This window comes from Giraffa tippelskirchi, chromosome X, assembly GCF_054371585.1.
Source record: "Giraffa tippelskirchi isolate mGirTip1 chromosome X, T2T-mGirTip1v1.2.pri, whole genome shotgun sequence".
Classification (NCBI taxonomy): Eukaryota; Metazoa; Chordata; class Mammalia; order Artiodactyla; family Giraffidae; genus Giraffa; species Giraffa tippelskirchi.
Genome location: NC_137289.1, coordinates 137091333 through 137108757, shown reverse-complemented (window position 1 = coordinate 137108757; position 17425 = coordinate 137091333). Strand labels below are relative to the sequence as shown.

The 17425-nt window shown below is 44.2% G+C and overlaps 1 protein-coding gene across 11 annotated transcripts in view; it reads right to left on the bottom strand.

Moving 5' to 3' along the window:
• Positions 1 to 17425, bottom strand: part of MAP7D2 (MAP7 domain containing 2) — a 101699-nt gene that overhangs the window by 66769 nt on the left and 17505 nt on the right. The window lies entirely within an intron of this gene.

Here is a 17425-nt window from a genome sequence, read left to right as displayed (position 1 = left end):
CAAATACTATCACCAAAGAAAAACAATATGCCAGCCCATCACAGCAACCCAGTTTTGGATTCGCATTATTTTAAATTAGCCAGATTGTCACATTTATTACATACATTTCTATTACAGCTGACCCCAGACCAGTGCTTAATTGCCCACTGCCTTTAAAAACAGCACAACACTAAACAATTCTTATACTCTAGTACAGTGGTTCTCAACCAGAGGTGATTGTGTCTTCCAAGAAACACTTGGCGGTGTTCAGAGACATTTTGGGTCATCATGACATTGGGGAGGCATGCTACTGGCATCTAGTGGGTTGAGGCCTGTGATGCTGCGGACCATCCTATGGTGCCCAGGACAGCACAGCCTGCCCTGACATACACACCAAAGAACGACCCAGCTTAAAATGTCAGCAGTTTCAAGTTTGAGAAACCCTGATCTAATAAGCTGCACTACAGGTGAAAAGTAGAAAAACCTCCTCCTCACTGAATACAGCCTGGTTCTTCCCACATCAATGCACAATAGCATGAAAAAATCTAGAAAATGATACAGAATAAACTTGATTCCCATTTGGACAATTTAGTTTAAAATTGTAGCAACTTATAGTAATATCCATTGTATTTTTAAAATTCTTCTTCAAAAATAGATAATAAGTATCTTAAAGGTGTTTGACAGCATCAGCAGGGACAATTTGTTACCCTAGGCAGGACCATGGTGGCTAAAATTACTAAGAGTAAATGATAAGGGTTTTGTAACAATTATCTTGGAACAAACTGCCCCAATGCCACCTTCCTGGATGGCAGCACAGTGAAAGCACAGTGAGAATCTGAAATGGAGGCAAAGGCAATAAAATTGCAACAAATGTCCTGCACTCACAGGGGGAACTGGGGAAGGGGGAGAAGAGAGATGGATGGAGCAGCTCGGACACCTATAAAATCCAACAACATCTGAAAAGTGGGTTTACTTGATTTGATCAGCACTAAAAGGAAATCTTATATATTTGATCAAAGTTTTCTTTTTTTTAAACACAGCATTTCCTTTTGGGCACTTTTTTTTCCCCATGAAGAATCAGGAAAATATAGGATGCTTCACAACTGCAGACACTGTGTCCCTTTTTATAGTAACAGGAAGGATATTTCTGTTCCCAAGGCAACCCGAGGTTTCACTCATCAACATGGCACCAAGTACTTTCATGAAGCACAGTATTGATCTTCTGAGGTTTCAAAACTGGCAGTTCTCTGCCTAAGACAGGGCATGATGGTCCCCCACACACCATATCTGAGTTGTGTATCAAACATAAGAAACAAGGATAAAGAGCAGGTATCATGTAAAATACCTTCTGAAGTTTTTCTCCAGGTGCTCATTCAAGTGGATAACGAGGTATTTGGTCCAACTGGCTCTCAGACATTTGCTTTTTGCAGAGAGATGTCCACTGGGAACATGTAAGACCTAAAAGCAGTTCAAGGATAGGGGAGTCCTGTGGTGCAGCCTGGTCCTTCTCAGAGCCCTGTCCCTGCTGCCCTTTTGCCCTGCCCTTCACATGGCTAAGGCCATCCTGTACCCAATCCTCTCCTCCCAGCCCACGCAGATGGGCCTGAAATGGAGCAGGACGGTATGATCCTTGCCTCCCCCCACCACCTTGTTCTCTGCCTGCCTTTTGCCTGTGGACAACTTTAATCAAAGAATAAGTTTAATCAGAGAAATGAGAAATGCTGAAATAAAGGAAAACAGTCCAAGGAGACTAAATAATAACAATGTAGTCATTAAGCATAGTCAAGGACCTTTAGTTCTTTCTCAAGGGCTGTAGATAATATTCAGAGCCATATCCTGGGAGCTGCCTTATAGATACTAAAACCCCAGGCGGAGAAGTTAACTACATGATGACCAGACTGTACCCAGGACTTGAGCTGCCACAATTCCAAGAACTGACCACAAAAAAACGGGAACAAGTGCACCCCAGAACTGAAGATTAACTGTACCTAGAACAACCAAGATGATGCTGGTCAGACCACCAATGACCAATTTGAAGACGACTGTTAGAGGTGACTGTACTGTTTCCACATGTAGTGCCCCCACAGCACTCTGTCTATAAATGCTCTCATCTCCTGCTTCTTGTCGGGGAGGGGGGGAGTCGGCCTTTGGACAGATGTCCACTACCCTCCCCCCCAGTTGCTGGCATCCGAAATAAAGCAAACTTTCCTTTCCACCAACCTAGCCTCTTTACTGGCTTTTGAGCGGCAAGCAGCTGGATCCCCCATGCATACCTTTCAGTAACAGGCCCAGGGCCTGACCCACAGAAAACCTGTATGCCTCGGTGAGCTACACAGTGAATGAATAATCCAGATGAGTGTTCATGGGGATATGAACAGGTATGGAATGGAAAGGGAAAAGTGCATTCTAGCCCAGAGAAGTAGATGCTACGCAAAAAGGCATTTCCAATAGCAACAGAAAGTGGTAAGTTTGGTAGTCAACAAAGTGGTAAATTTGCAGAGCTTGGAAAGTAGCTAAATTGGAGACTTCAACAACAGCCAGTTTAGAGAACTAATGCTGGTGATGACGAGGATAAGCAACATCACTCATGCCAGGCCCAGTGCTAAATATGTTACACTCTAAGCTCATTTCCCAACAAATGTAAGAGGTAAGTACTATTATAGGGTTTCCCTTGTAGCTCAGCTGGTAAAGAATCCACCTGCAATGCAGGAGAATCCGGTTCCATTCCTGGGTCAGGAAGATCCCCTGGAGAAGGGACAGGCTACCCACTCAAGTATTCTTGCCTGGAAAATTCCATGGACAGAGGAGCCTGGCGGGCTACAGTCCATGGGGTCGTGAAGAATCAGACACAACTGAGCGACTTTCACTTATCAAGTACTATTATTGACCCTGTTTTCCAGGAGGGGGAAACCGAGAGGTTAAACACTTTTCTGGGGTCCCACAACTGGTAAATGGCAAAGGCGAGATGCAAACTCGAGCTGTCTGAGTCTAGAAGGCTTGGGGCCTTCTAGAGACTAGGGGCTTGCATGCTGCCTAGAGGTGAAAGGCAAGGCCTTGCCTTAAAGGCACTGAATGCAGAGGAAAATATATTCCACATTCACAACAGAAATCTACAATAGGTACTCAACTTTGGGCTTCTAACTCACCTAAGGACATTTAACACCTGCCACAGACAAGAAATCCACAAAGCTAGTCCTCTGTATTTTCAGAAATTACAGTATTTCAGACATGTGACTAACTACTGCTGAGCAAAATACCTGAGGAATCTTTTCATTTCTCTGCTAACCATCCTGGTCTAACTCATAACCAGCCAGTCCAGCCTCAAAAATACACAGAACAAATCAACTCAAGGGTTTAAGAAAGTCAAGAATCTTTTAACTTATGGATTCAGCAACTAATGTCAACACGTTAAAGCTTGTATACATATATGATGCATTATTATTTGACAAAAAATATAGTAAAAATGACATTCTGTGTAAAAATAGTCCTGTGTTTGGAAGTCATGTCTCAGGACCCTTGACCCAAAAGGAAGCCACTTTCAGCCAAGCCTGAGCAGTGCTGCTGCATGGCTGGTTCAACTCAAGTCTGGGACTCTTTGTAAACTGTAGGTAGCTACCAGTATTTTAAGTAGTGCAGAACTGACTGTGAAGAGGCAAAACGGAATCTTCGGGGATGATGAAAGTGTTTTAAGACTTTACTGTGGAGAAAGCTGCACAACCATATAAACTCAAACTGTTCATAGAGAATGGGCGATGTTGACAGTACATAAATTGCACCTCAAGAAAGCTATAACAGGAAGAAACGGAGGGAGGGAGGCAGAGGGTCAGAGAGGAAAGGAACAGAAGAGTAAGCACCAAGTAGGAAGAGTAAAGCACTGTTTTGTAAAAACCTGTTTCAGCTACATCAATACACACACTGCAATATGTGTTTCTAACTGTGGAGTTATTCATGATCCAAAAATCGGTAAGGCCCTGCTTTATAGTAATGACATCTAGAAGAGCTGTGCAACCTTGATGGGAATCCCCTGGGGATATCATTACACTGCAGGTTCTACTCAGTAGGTCTGCAGCAAGGCCGGAGTCTACATCTTGAACAAGCTCCTGAGTCATGTTGACGCTGCTGGTTTGTAGACTCCACTCTGAGTAGCAAGGAGCTGGGGTACAAATGGAGGATGAGCTGGCAGGAATACACAGACTTCAGACTGTCATCACCAGCAGGATCCTTAGAAAAATTTAATACATGTTTCCCAAATGGCCCTGATCATGAGAACCATCTAGGGGTTCTTCTTAAAAATACAGATTCCTATAATCAAGACAGTATGGCACTGGCATTGGCCATGCACACACATTGATGCATACCTTACACCACATATAAAAACTCAAACTGGATCTATAAAACTTCTATTAATACCTAGGAGTATGCAAGGATTTCTTAGAACACACAAAAATCTCAAACTATAAAAGAAAAAACTGACATATCAAACTTCATCAAAGTTTAAATCTTCTGCTCTTCAAGACACAATAAAGAAAATGAAATGGCAAATCAGACAATGAGAAAGTATTCACAATACACATGTGCGACAAAGAACTTAAATCCAGAATATAACAAAAATCACTTTAAAAAATGCCTGAATTTAACATTAAAAACTATTGACCAATCTTACTTATGAATAAAGATGTATAGTTTTAAGATAAAATATAAGCAAATAAAAAATTCTTACAGTTAAATAAGTGAACTATTAAAAAAAATGGGCAAAAAGTGTGAACAGGCATTTCACATGCCAAGAAGCACATGAAAAGCTGCTCAATCTTCAATCATCAGGAAAATGCAAAGCAAAACCACAGTGACAAATCATTATACAACCACTGGTATGGCAAAAAAATTAATAATTTAAATCTAACGAAAAACTAACCATAGTAAGTGCTTGCATGGATGCAAAGCAAGTAGCCCTCTCCTACACTGCAGGTCAGAATGTAAACTGGTACAAGCACCTAGGAAAAGAGTTTGGCAGCTCCTTTCCCAGTTAGAGCATTCATGCATCATATGACCCAGCAAGCCCACTCCTATGGATTTATCCAAGACAAATGCAAACAAGTTTACAAAGCAGTTTGTACCTGAATGCTCACACTGGAGAAGGAAATGGCAACCCACTCCAGTATTCTTGCCTGGAGAATCCCAGGGACGGCGGAGCCTGGTGGGCTGCCGTCTATGGGGTCGCACAGTCGGACACGACTGAAGCGACTTAGCAGCAGCAGCAGCAGCTCACACTATCTTTGTCCACAACTGCCAAAAACTAGAAACAAATGTCCATCAGCAAGAGAATGGCTAAAATGGCAATGCAGCAAAAACACGAGTGCATTCTCAGTGAGAGAAGTACTCTGCAGCAATAAAGCAATGAATTACTTATATACACACACAGCATGGATGAATCTCAGAAACATACTGAGTGAAAGAAGCCAGAAAGAAAAGAGTACACCCTACATGATTCCATGGACATGAAATGTTAAAAGTGGCAAAACTAATCTATAGTAACAGAAAGTAGATCAGAGGATGCCTGGGGCTGAGGGTGAAGCATGTCTGCAAGGGGCTGTGATGGTCAGAAATGAATACATTCGTTGAAACACTGGTGTTAGTATACTTAAAATGACTGCATTTTCTATGTATATCAATTATGTATGCAAATCTATGTACAACAAACATATATACTCAATAAAACTAATTTAAAGCAGATTCCCAAACTCCTCCTCAGACCTGGTGAAGTGGCATCTCCCAGGAGGAGGCAGAGAATCTGAATTTGTAACACAGAAAAGGAGGCCTAGTGACATGAAGCAGGTTCATGAAGGTCCCAAATGAGTGGTTAACGAGCATCTCTGTTCATAGGAATGACTATATATCAATATTTCCCTAAGAGTAAAACAAAGAGGGAACAGGGCAGGATAGGGAGGGGAGATGAGAGCAGTGTTCGTGACCTGGCCTGCTTTGTCCAAGCAGCATTTAATGGGCCATAATAAAAAGCAGTAAATAAATTATTTCCATTTAAGACAGTAAGAGGCCAGTTCACATTAATAAATCATTTCAATATCATTCTGTCTCCATCTCAACCTGTTCCTCAGATGTGTTCCTGGGTCTGCGAGCTTGAACAGGACCATTTCCTAGGGGACTCTGCCCTCCTACCACACCAAGCTCTCATCTTTTGTTGGCAGGAGCCAGGGTCTCCCTCCCCTCCAGGTCTTTGCAAAGCTCTGTCCCCAGGTTGGAATACCCTCTCCCCCAACCCAACAAACACACACACACTGAGTATTGACTGATGAGTAGCTACTTCCTCCAGGAAGCCTTCCAAGATCTACCTGGGTATCCCAGAAGGGAAAATTCTGTGTGTCTCCACAGCCCACCCATCTTCATTTGTGCAGTTGTTGATACTCTAGCTTCACATACCCTTTTATTTTCTTTACCACTGTTTTCCCAGCAGTCAGTCCAGAGAAGGCTCCAGGGAAGTATTTGTTGTCTGAACACTTCAAATACCATTCCATTTATGTATCTGTGAGACCCTTAAGTCTGGTCTTCTCCATCACCCTCTACTCTTTGAATAAAAGAATTCTTTCACTCAGGGAAAACAATTAAGTACCTACATCCGGCACATTTGGTTCTGAGGGCAAAATACTTTTTGTGCTTTTCAGGGAGTGGCAGGGTGTGGGGGCCTGGCTGGGCTCAGACAGGTGCCTGGAGACCCAGACACTGACACCCCAGAACCAGGCAGGTCTGACTGGGCCCCCCCCGGAAAAGGTATCATCAAACCCACTGAGCCAACAGATCTGTGTCACAGCCACTGGCTGCGATGGAGACAAGCCTGGGCCTCAATGGGATACGGAGAATTGACTGGTAACAACAACTCATCTGTTATCCACCCCACCAGGATCCATCTTAGGAAAGCAACAAGGGCTTAAACCAGTGGCTCTCAAACTTGACTTTGCATCAGAATCACCTTGAGGGCTTGCGAAAACAAAAACTCTGGGCCCCACATCCACAAAAAATCTGGGACCCTGATGCACTAGGGCTGGGATGTGTTAGTCACTCAGTCATGTCCAACTCGTTGTGACCCCATGGGCTGTAGCCCACCAGGCTCCTCTGTCCATGGAATTCTGGGCTGGGTAGGGCTGAGGTGGGGCTCAGGAATTTGCATTTCAGACAAACTCCCAGGTGATGATGATGTTACCCTCTGAGAGGCCCAGAGCTTGCCTCCCAGAGGCATCTTTACACATAGCCTCAGCCCCCTGTGTTGTCTTGGAAAAACATCTTTCAGGCCCTCAGCTTCTTGTCAGCAAAATGGGTTACATGCTATCTGCTTTTTGGGGTTGTATTAAGGATGAGAAAATACATCTGAAGCATGTAGCACGCTATCTTTCATGGGTCAGAGCTTTAACCACAAAGACATTTTATGAAAAGGTATTTAGGAAAAGTCTTGTTTAGAATACCTAGTGGCTAGAAGATGAAGGACCTGAGATCCTTCTGCTTTCCTGTTCAGTCATTCGAACTGTGTCTCCCCATTGGATCACAAGATGCTGCCATGGCCTCAGCATCATCTTCTCCCAGGAGAGCAAGCAGAACGGGATGAAGAAGGGAGGAGCCAAAATAGGGAGGAAGGAGCTCTCTCCTCAAGCTCATTTCTCTTGGATGCCAGAAAGATTTCCCAGTGGTCTTCCCCTTAAGGCTCCTTGGCTGGTACTGGATTACATGGCTGCAAGTGAGGCCAGGAGAGTGGATACATGGCAAAGGGGAATGGAACCACCAAGGACAACTTAGGTTTGAAGTGACTCACAGTCCAGCCCTGGTGGTGACTATCCCAACATCCCAGCTCCAAAGAAGGAAGGAATGGCTGCTCTGCTGTTCATCTTCCTGTGTGGATGCCCCACCGCCAGCCAGTGAGGGGATGGATGTCCCCAAACAAAGCCTGGACCAGCATGCTGCTGAATAAACTTAAATAGCTCGCTCTCTCTCCTTTCTCCTTGTAAATTGAGACTACTGCTGCCTTTGCCACAAGGTAGAGGGAAGAACTAAATAAAAGAACGGGCTGTCCACTTTTTGTCTTTTTAGACTGAACTCTGAAAAACTAGGGCTGTGACTGTGTCACACATCAGAGGTCAGCACACGTCAGGCACTCATAAATGTCTGTGGAGTGTGCCAAGAGCCACTTTTAAGCACCTGTCCTTAAATTCTGTCAAGGCTGTTTCTAGAAACACCTTCTGGGGATTTTTACACCAAAAGAGATGCTGCTGAAATAGAAGCTAGAAGGAAACAAGGACTAACACAGATGACAAGGAGAAAAGACTAGCTGCTGTAAAAATAGAGCAAAGAGTGTTACCAGGTTGTGATTCAGGCAGGCTTGGGTTTAGACAGGACGTTCAAAAGACACCGCCATGGAGGAGACGGGGTGCAGGCCGGCAGCCTCACCCACACGACAGGATGCAGGGGTGACAACTCGACTGTGTCTCTCCTACTGACCTCGACCAACTAACTGGAGCATGGGATTGGGAGAATGTTGAGGCCACTTCCAGGTGGTGTCTTGAGTCTGGCATGCAGCAAGTAGGATCGAGGAGTGTCAGCATACGTGTCACATGTTTTTTCTCTCCCTGGATGAAATAACTCAGGGATGTTATTTTGACCAAAAGAAGTTGACTGGGACTTCCCTAAGGGTCCAGCGGTTAAGACTGCACTTCCACTGCAGGGGGTGAGGGTTCAATCGCTGCTCAGGGAACAAAGATTTCACATGCCACATGGCAGGGCCGAGGAAAAAAAGAAAGAAAAAGAAATCGACTGGCCTGGCCTCTGTGGTCATTTGAAGGGGTCACAAACCAAACTCACCAGTCTTTTGCAAGCCTAGAATGGCTCCTCAATAGCTCTGACCCATTTAAGGCAGTGTGTTATGTGCTTTATTTTCTAATCCTTAATACAAACTCAAGAAGCAGGTGTCATCCATATCATTTTACTGACAAGAAACTGAGGGCTTGAAAGGTTTTTTTCCCAAGACAACACAAAGGGTTGAGGCAGTGTGTAAAGATGCCTCTGGGAGGCGCTCTAACACCTGGCTCCTGGGGCCCTGTCCTCCTAGGGGTCTGAAGGCTGAGCCTACACAGACACCAGCTGACTGACATCTAGAGCTAGGTCAAAAGTGGTCTCCAAGGGACTTCCCTGGTCGTCCAGTGGCTAAGCCTCTGCACTCCCAATGCAGGGGGCCCAGGTTCAATCCCTGATCAGGGAACTAGATCCCACATGTCACAATGAAGATTGAAGATCTCACATGCTGCAACTACAACCCAGTCCAGAATGTTCACCACTTTCTCCTTTAAGAAATAAGCAAACCCCCCCAAATTCCTCCCCAAACAGGAGCTTATACTATTTCTCTCAACCAAAGTATACAAGGAAACGCAGGACAGAGCTTGTTCTAAGAGTACACCATGCTCTCTCTCACGTGGCTCAGAAATTCCACAGAGAGGGCCTGCTAGTACTCGCTCCATCGCAGGAGCAACAGATAGGAAGGGATGGGAGACAGATACAGCTAGCCTGCAAATACACACTGCTGCTGGCTCCTCAGCACCAAACGCAATGCACCAAACGCAATTAGTAGATTCATTAAGTAGGGCTCTGACTACCCTTTTCTGTCAAGGTTATTTGTTTTAAGCAAGATGGTTTGCCCTGATTAAAACTACCAGTGGCCAATAGTAAATGATAAAACATTGTAATCTGCCCAAAAGAAATTAAAATATCGATAACTCCCAGCAAGAAACTAAGCTTAGCCAAATCTTTCCTGCGTCGATGTTTCTCATCAACACAGTGTTTTCTGAAAATTAGTTATTAGATTTATAGTCTAAAAAGATGAGTAAAATGTGCATGCCACCCAGTCTCTGCTTCCCCAGTGTTAACTGCCCAGCTGGGCACAAGTGTAACATCAACAGGGCTCGGATTCCATTCACAAAGCTTTGGCTTATTCCTTGCAAAACCTAACCTGGTACCTTGTATACAGCAAGCACACAATAAAGTATGCCCTCTTAATACTAGGGCATACGTTAACTCCATAAATGTTAATTAACGGAGCTCTCACTCTCTGCTAGGCATTGTATTAAATGCTCTGCCCACATTCTCTTGTTTAAATCTCTCAACAAGCTGTGCAGTTGGATATTTTACTCTCCCCTTCAAGAGTGAACTGACATGTTCAAGGTCATCTAGATAATAAAGGGAGCAGAACCAGGATTCAAACCCAGGGCACCTGGCTACAAAAGCAAGCAAAAAGCTATGCTGAATGCAAGTGTAACCAGTTATTTTCTCAGCAGCAGTAACAGTGATTAGCATGCTACACACTGATACAGTTGACACTGGGCTACACAAGTTTGAACTGTGTGGGTCCACTTACACGGGGATTTTTTTCATTATTAAATATTACAGTACTACATGATCCAAAGTTGGTTGAATCCATGGATGTGGAACCGTGTGTACAGAGGAACCGCCTCTAAGGAGGAACCATGTATATAGTTCAGTTTAGTTCAGTCGCTCAGTCGTGTCCAACTCTTTGCAACCTCATGGACTGCAGCACATCAGCTTAACCTGTCCATCACAAACTCTCAGAGCTTGCTCGAACTCATGTCCATCAAGTCGGTGATGCTATCCAATCTTCTCATCCTCTGCCATCCCCTTCTCCTCCTGCCTTCAGTCTTTCCTAGCATTAGGGTCTTTTCTAATGAGTCAGTTCTTCGCATCAGGTGGCCAAAGTATTGGAGTTTCAGCTTCAACATCAGTCCTTCCAATGAATATTCAGGGTTGATTTCCTTTAGGATGGACTGGTTGGATCTCCTTGCAGTCCAAGGGACTCTCAAGAGTCTTCTCCAACACCACAGTTCAAAAGCATCAATTCTTTGGCGCTCAGCTTTCTTTATAGTCCAACTCTCACATCCATACATGACTACTGGAAAAACCATAGCCTTGACTAGATGGACCTTTGTTGACAAAGTAATGTCTCTGCTTTTTAATATGCTGTCTAGGTTGGTCATAACTTTCCTTCCAAGGAGTAAGAGTCTTTTAATTTCATGGCTGCAATCACCATCTGCAGTGATTTCGGAGCCCAGAAAAATAAAGTCAGCCACTGTTTCCACTGTTTCCCCATCTATTTGCTTCCTGACCTGCATACAGGTTTCTCAAGAGGCAGGTCAGGTGGTCTGGTATTCCCATCTCTTCAGAATTTTCCACAGTTTACTGTGATTCACGCAGTCAAAGGCTTTGGCATAGTCAATAAAGCAGAAATAGATGTTTTTCTGGAACTCTCTTGCTTTTGGGCACCCCTAACCCCTGCCTTGTTCAAGGGTCAACAGTATTTGCAGATCTACCATTAGTGAATATTAAATAAAATTTCTGCTGAAGAAGAATAAAGTGACTGAATTTACACATCTAAAAACTGCACATTTGATTTCAGTCCCAGAACTTGCTCACACTGCAAGGCCAGTCCAACCCAGAGCAGCTTCTGGCCCTGTGGTTCTGAATGGCCTAGTTCTCAAGAACCCTGCAGCCCAGCGAGACAAAAGAAAGCCAACCTGGGAGGGAAAATTGAAGGAAGGTGGTCAAAAGGTACAAACTTCCAACAATGAGATAAATACATGCTAGGAATGTAATACACAACACGATGGCTATAACTAGCACTGCTGTCTAATATATAGGAAAGTTGCTAGGACGGTAAATCCTATGAGCTGCCATAACAAGGAGAACATTTCTTTCCTTTTTTTGTTTTTATTTTATCTATGTGACAAGAAACCTGTATGCAGGTCAAGAAGCAACAGTTAGAACCGGACATGGAACAACAGACTGGTTCCAAATTGGGAGAGGAATATGTCAACGACGTATACTGTCACCCTGCTTATTTAACTTATATGCAGAGTACATCATGAGAAATGCTGGGCTGGATGAAGCACAAGCTGGAATCAAGATTGCCAGGAGAAATATCAATAACCTCAGATAGGCAGATGACACCATGCTTATGGCAGAAGGTAAAGAGGAACTAGAGCCTTTTGATGAAGGTGAAAGAGGGGAGTGAAAAAGTTGGCTTAAAGCTCAACATTCAAAAAACAAAGATCATGGCATCCAGTCCCATCACTTCATGGCAAACAGATGGGGAAACAATGGAAACAGTGACAGACTTTATTTTGGGGGGCTCCAAAATCACTGCAGATGGTGACTGCAGCCATGAAATTAAGACTCGTGTTCCTTGGAAGAAAAGCTATGACAAACCTAGACAGTGTATTAAAAAAGACAGACATTACTTTGCCAACAAAGATCCGTCTAGTCAAAGCTATGGTTTTCCCAGTAGTCATGTATGGACGTGAGAGTTGGACTATAAAGAAGGCTGAGCACCAAAGAACTGATGCTTTTGAACTGTGGTGTTGGAGAAGACTCTTGAGAGTCCCTTGGACTGCAAGGAGATCCAACCAGTCCATCCTAAAGGAAATCAATCCTGAATATTCATTGGAAGGACTGATGTTGAAGCTGAAACTCCAATACTTTGGCCACCTGAATCAAAGAACTGACTCATTAAAAAAGACCCTGATGCTGGAAAAGGTTGAAGGCAGGAAGAGAAGGGGGCGACAAAGGTTGAGATGGTTGGATGGCATCACCGATTCAATGGACATGAATTTGAGCAAGCTATGGGAGATGGTGAAGGACAGGGAAGACTGGCGTGCTGCAGTCCATGAGGTTGCAAAGAGTTGGACATGACTGAGAGACTGAACAACAATATGACAAGATGGATGTTAGCTGAATCTACTGTGGTAATCATTTCATCATATATGTACATCAAACCATCATGAAGTGATGTATATCAATTATTTCTCAATAAAACTGGGGAAAGTAAAGAAATTCAGCCTCACAGTGACAGAATGAAGGCAGGTGACTTAGAAGGGCATCCCAGGGTGCAACAATGGCTGTCTATCCATCTGTCAGTTGAATTCCTGTAGTTGTGCCCCATCTACCAACTCATTTACTTTGAGAGCTATTTAAGGAGAATTTACAGCTAACCTGCTAACGTAAGAAGAGGGAGGGAGGAGGAAGGGAGATGACAAGAAAGCACCAGGGAAAGAAAGCAGAGTGGGTGGCTTATACTATAATTTCGGGGGAAAAAAATCACTGGTAAGACAAGGATCTAAGAAAGCTGGCCCCAAATCTGTAGACACAGAGCACATCAGTGGCTGCGTTGCCTAGGACTGGGAGATGGGAGGAAACAGGGAGTGACTGGCAATAGGTATAGGATTTCTTTTGCAGGTGATAAAAATATCTTAGAATTGATGGTGGTGTTGGTTGTACATTGCACAATTCTGTGAATGTGCTAAAAAAACAATGAACTGTACACTTTGAAGGGGAAAACTCTGTGTGTGTGTGTGTGTGTGTGTGTGTATGTTAGTCACTTAGTCGTGTCCAACTCTGCGACCCCATGGACTGTAGCCTGCCAGGCTCCTCTGTCCATGGAGTTCTCCAGGCAAAAATACTGGAGTGGGTAGCCATTCCCTTCTCCAGGGGATCTTCCTGACCCAAGGATCGAACTCAGGTCTCCTGCATTGCAGGAGGTTTCTTTACCGTCTGAGCCACCAGGGAAGCCTGGGAAAAACTGTATGGTATACCAAAAAAGAAAGAAAAAAACAAAGCTGGCCAACTATCAGAAAATCACAACAAAACCATCTCTAAAGTAACAAATGTTAAAAACCACAAGTACATAAGCAGAACCAGTGAAAATCAGAGCACCCTGGTACGTATGAATGGTAGGTTATAACAAAAGTGGATGAGTTTTATTGTTTGCTTCAAAGCAGAGCAATCTAAAATCAAAAAATTAAATATATAAGGCATTTTGCGTAAACAATCTGTTTCATGTTTGAAAACAAAGCAGTTGCAGAATATGGGATCAGAACCAGAGAAGGAAGAGAACCAGTTCCAAGCCAGGCAAGGACATCTGACAAAACAAACATAGCAGGTGCTACAAAGCAGTAAAAAGCCACATAAAGGCCTGCCTGATCCTGCAGAACCAGGATTTCAGAGAGTATTCCTGAGGAGGGTGACCCATTTGTGAGGTTATTCAATATCCTGTTCCATAAAACAAGGCCTCATAAGTAGCTGAAAATATGTCAGGTAGCAGGGGAGCCTTTCTGATTTTCGGTCCTAAAGCCCTGCAGTGGGTAGAGTATTCCTCCTAAAGCCTGTGTGGCATTTCAAGGATTTGGTACAAAGATCCTTCTTTCTAAAAGTTTCATACTAATCCTGAAAGCGCTCTTCCATACACCCAAGCCACCTTCAAGACTCTCCCACTCTAGTTCCTCAGAGGTCATAAAAATCAGTGACTAGTGGAGATGATCGCACAACCTTCTGAATATATTAAAAACCATTGAACTGTACACTTCACAGGGTTGAAATTTATGTTACATGGACAATACCTCAAAATAATTTTTAAACTGTTTAAAAAAATTAGAGACAAACACAGAATTACCATAGGACCCAGCAATTCCACTTCTGGGTATATACCCCAAAGAATTAAAAGCAGGGTCTCAGGACTTCCCTGGTGATCCAGTGGCTAAGACTCTGCACTCCCAATACAGGGGGCCCAAGTTCGATCCCTAGTTGGGAAACTAGATCTCACATGTGCAACTAAGAGTTTACGTGCTGCAACAAAGACAGAAGATCCTACATGCCACAACTAAGACCTGGCACAGCCAAATAAAAAAATAAATATAAATATTAAAAAAAATAAAGAAAAGCAGGATTTCAGAAAGATACTTGTACACCCATTTCATAGCAGTATTATTTACAACAGTCAAAAGGTAGTAGCAACCCAAGTGTCCATTGACAGATGAACAGATAAACAGAATGTGGTTTATACATATAGCAGAATATTATTCAGCTCTTAAAAGGAATGAAATTCAGATACATTATACAACAATGGATGAACCTTGGGGACATCATGCTAAGTGAAATAAGCCAATCACTAAGGGATAAATACTGTATGAGTCTACTTATATGAGGAGGTATCTAGAATAGGCAAACGTACAGAGACAAGAGTAGAATATTAGTTACCAGGAACATGCTGCTGCTGCTGCTGCTAAGTCGCTTCAGTCGTGTCCGACTCCATGTGATCCCATAGACGGCAGCCCACCAGGCTCCACTGTCCCTGGGATTCTCCAGGCAAGAACACTGGAGTGGGTTGCCATTTCCTTCTCCAATGCATAAAAGCGAAAAGTTTAAGTGAAGTTGCTCAGTCATGTCCGACTCCTAGCAACCCCATGGACTGTAGCCTGTCAGGCTCCTTCATCCATGGGACTCTCTAGGCAAGAGTACTGGAGTGGGGTGCCATTGTCTTCTCCGAATTGGTCAGCACAGAGTCTAAAATCCCAAACTTAAAAACATACAGCACACCACCCAACTCTCCTGTCTTGCCAAAAGCCAAATGCAGTTTCCATAGTTCCAGAAAGTCAGATGACCTTCTACTGAGCTCTGGGCCAATTCGTGGGATGAAGCATCTAGCAATGGGTGTCAAAGAGGGGTTGACGGCAAGAAGTAAGAGCGTCCCTCTCTTCTCCCGTGTCCTCTGTGGAAAGATGCTAACTGCACAAAGTGGGCAGAGAGACCTCAGCAAGAACAATGAGAAATAGGACCAAGGATGAGAGTCTGACATACAGGAAGGGGAAAAGGAATGCCACTAGCTGTAGAGGCTCCTGAATAGGGCACAACTGTATACTTGAAGAATTTCAGTGTGTAAATTCAGCTCTGAGCGGCAGAAACAGCAGTAACATTCCTGTGCGGAAGCTGGCCAGCACGGCGAGGAGGGGCCCCCGGGAACCATTTGCTGAGTACCTGGTAGTGCTGCCCTGCCAGCCACGGGCACCTAAGTGTAAGTGACTGTGGTGGTGATTCCCACGCGCACAAAGATTGTCTCCAGTCCTCTAGCTGTAATTGTTTGCTCATCTATAGCTTCATGGTCCAGTTTTACACGGCCATTTATGGTCGTTTTCAGTGCTCAACTTGGATTATAAGTAAATTAGAGAAAGCACAGCTCAGTAGGTCACTAGGTCCTTGAAAGGCAATACCAGTATATATCAATATAAGCATATTGATATAAACATATACTATATACAAACGTATAATTTTTATGTTCATAGACATGCTGTACTCAATGCATAGATGATGACAATGATACCCGTGACCTCAAGGAGCATAGCTACATGCAAGACACCACACTAAGCACTTTGCATTCATTACCTCATATAATCCTCCTGTCAACTCTGTGAGGAATTTGTGACTATATTCATAAGAAGCTGTGGCTGGAAGAGACCATGAAATTAACCCATGGCCCCACACCAAGTTAGTGGCCACACCAGTACCTGATCAGAAGAAGGTAAGTGATAAACTCATCAAAATTTTTTAAAAATTTTATTGTGGTAGGAATACTTAACATGATACTTACACTCTTAAAAAAGTTCAATGTGTACAATACGGTTGAACAGCAGATCTCTAGAATTTATTAATTTTATTAACTGAAACTTTATACCCACTGATGAGTAACTCTCCATTTCCCCTCAGCCCCTGGCAACCACTATTACACTCTTTGATGCTATGAATTTGACTCTTCTGGGTACCCTCATGTAGATGGAAACACGCAGTATTTGTCTTTCTGTAACTGGCTTATTTCACTTATCATAATGTTTTCAAGGTGTTGTCTCTGCAGGTCCCCTGACCTGGATTCTGAGGAGGGGACTCCAAGCGACCGGGTTCTTAGCCTCCTTGGTCCAGGATGACAAGGAACAAAGAGGGAGCAGGGTCTAAGTCCTAGAGGGACAGGGCTCAGCAGGAATGCAGGCAACTGAGTTTCTCCACAATTTGAATACAGCAGGCAGAGCAGTGAAAGGCCAGGAGGTCCCCAGCACCAGCCCTGCTCAGCCTGTCCCAGGAGCGTCTACCCTGAGACAGTAGTTTTCTCAGGAGACCGACTCCCTCAGGATTTGAGTGCTGACCAGCCGAGGCTCAGTCAGTGACACAGGTTTTCCCACAAGGGCCAGGAAAATCCTCTGCCACGCGGACGGCAAGCTCCTCATGCACACGCCACACCCGACGGTCAAAGTCACGGCAGCCAGGCCCGCTGCAAACACCCTAGCGCCTGGAAACAGAAGCCTGAGGCCTTGAAACCTGAGCACCCTCCTGGAGCCAGGTGTATGCCTGGCCAAGGAAAGCATCACGAACAAGCATAGGAAGTGGCCCCTCCTGTCCAGATGCTCCCAAAGGAGTCACAACCCTGCCTGCCTTTGTCTCACACTCGTCCCACCTTCCAGACCAGGCTCCCCAGCCCCAGGACTGCTGCGCCCACCCTGCCATGTTCAAGGGCATCGCAAAATCACTTCCACTCTGCCTTCACCATCCTCAGCAATCCCAGCCTGAA